This window comes from Colobus angolensis, unplaced genomic scaffold, assembly GCF_000951035.1.
Source record: "Colobus angolensis palliatus isolate OR3802 unplaced genomic scaffold, Cang.pa_1.0 Scaffold236, whole genome shotgun sequence".
Taxonomy (NCBI): domain Eukaryota; kingdom Metazoa; phylum Chordata; class Mammalia; order Primates; family Cercopithecidae; genus Colobus; species Colobus angolensis.
Genome location: NW_012115555.1, coordinates 335,822 through 338,031, shown reverse-complemented (window position 1 = coordinate 338,031; position 2,210 = coordinate 335,822).

Sequence of the window (2,210 nt, the reverse complement as noted above, 5' to 3'; positions counted from 1 at the left end):
GCAGTGAGCCGAGATCACACCACTGCACTCCAGCCTGGGCAACAGAACAAGACTCCGTCTCAAAAAAAAAGAAAAAAAAAAGTTCCATCCTTGTGCCCACTGTGCTGATTAGCGCAGTTCCTGTCTTGCAGGTTCGCCTTCTTCCCTAGAGGTTCTCAGATTTTCTAAAAGGGGCCCCTTGAATGCACACACACACCAGGATTTATTCTAGATGGACTGAAAACAAACAAGAAAAACCCCACATACTGTCTTTGGAATCCGGAACATTTTTAGCTATGACAAATGTTTAAAAGCCTTAGATATAGAAAAGAGCTGGGAGAGCAGGATGCCCTTGAGTCCAGGTGTAGCAATGGCACTGTCAGCCTTGCACAGGACTAGGGAAGCACTGGAGAAGAACCACACATTGAACACCTAGGGTAATGGAGTTTGAAAGTTTACAGGTGGTACCCCCAGTTTACAGTAGTGGCACCAGGACTCCAACCTGGGCTGATTTGTCTTCTAAGCCACATTGCCCTGGGACATGGAGTAGAACCATGTGATTGAGTGTACACTGTGGAAGAGTGGAGTTTTTTTTTTTTCCAAGATGGAGTTTTGCTCATTGCCCAGGCTGGAGTGCAGTGGCACAATGTTGGCTCACTGCAACCTCCACCTCCTGGGTTCGAGTGATTCTCGTGCCTCAGCCACCAGAGTAGCTGGGATTACAGGCATGCACCACCATGTCTGGCTAAGTTTTGTATTTTTAGTAGAGATGGGGATTCACCATGTTGGCCAGACTGGTCTCGAACTGCTGACCTCAGGTGATCTGCCCACCTCGGCCACTCAAAGTGCTGGGAAAACAGGTGTGGGCCACTGCTCCCGGCCGAAAGAATGGAGTTTTATCCTCAGGCCGGTTACCTATTCCACGTCCCCACTGGTGGTGACCTCTTCTCCCTCCCCAAACCGTGGGCTTCTCACAGCTGAGATAGTAGAGACAATTTTTCCCATATTGATGCTTTGTGGTGTGAATGGGGTGTTGATAGAAGGAGGCAAGCAAGGTAGGGGATCCGGCAGAAGCTGGAATCAAGGCCCGGTTGAGAAAAGCCACCATTGGTAGCTCGGGCCGCCCATGCTCTGTGACCACCAGGGGGCAGCCTTTGCCTTGCCATGATGCCTCCGTCCCACATCCTCTAGTTAGATATCCCTGGGGCGGTGGCCACATCACTGCTGGAGAATGGCTGAGTTGGTCCTTCCCAGGTTGTGTGGCTTGTGTGGTTGTTCCGGTAGCTTAGGGAGGTCAAATGATTTGTTCAAGATTAGACAGGGCACAGTGGCTCACACCTGTAATCCCAGCACTTTGGGAGGCCGAAGTGGGAGGATTGCTTTAGGCCAAGAGTTTTAGATCAGCCTGGGCAACACAGTGAGACCCTGTCAGTACAAAAAATAAAAGTGAGTGAGCCAAACGTGATGATGTGTGTCTGTAGTCCCAGATACTCTGGAGGCTGACGTGGGAGGATCACTTGAGTTCAGGAGTTCAAAGTTCAAGGCTACGGGGAGCTATGATCACACCACTGCACTCCAGACTGGTTGACAGAGTGAGACCCTGTTTCAAAAAAAAAAAAACAACAACAAAAAAAACCAGATTGTATAACATAATTGTGGGGATTGCAGGGGAACTGGCATTTGAACCCAGGCTCATTCCAAACCAGCATTCTTAACCATGAGATGACTGCTTCTCCAAAAGAAAGCTCTGAATTACTTCAGTGATGGGTGGGAACTGGACAATCTACAAAAGTACTGTGACACAGAGCTAGAAACACAGACACAAAGAGAAAAAACATGTATTAGGTCGAGCACGGTGGCTCACACCTGTAATCCCAGCACTTTGGGAGGCCAAGGTGGGTGGATCACTTAAGGCCAGGTGTTTGAGACCAGTCTGGCCAACATGGCGAAACTCCATCAGTACTAAAAACACAAAAGTTAGCTGAGTGTGGTGGCACACGCCTGTCAACCCAGATACTCGCGAGGCTGAGGCATGTGAATTGCTTGAGCCTGGGAGGCAGAGGTTGCAATGAGCCAAGATTGTGGCACTGCACTCCAGCCTGGGTGACTGAACAAGACTCTGTCTTGCAACAACGACAGCAGCAGCAACAACATATATTAACATAAAATGAGCCAGGCCGGGTGTGGTGGCTCATGCCTGTAATCCCAGCACTTTGGGAGGCCAAGGCGGG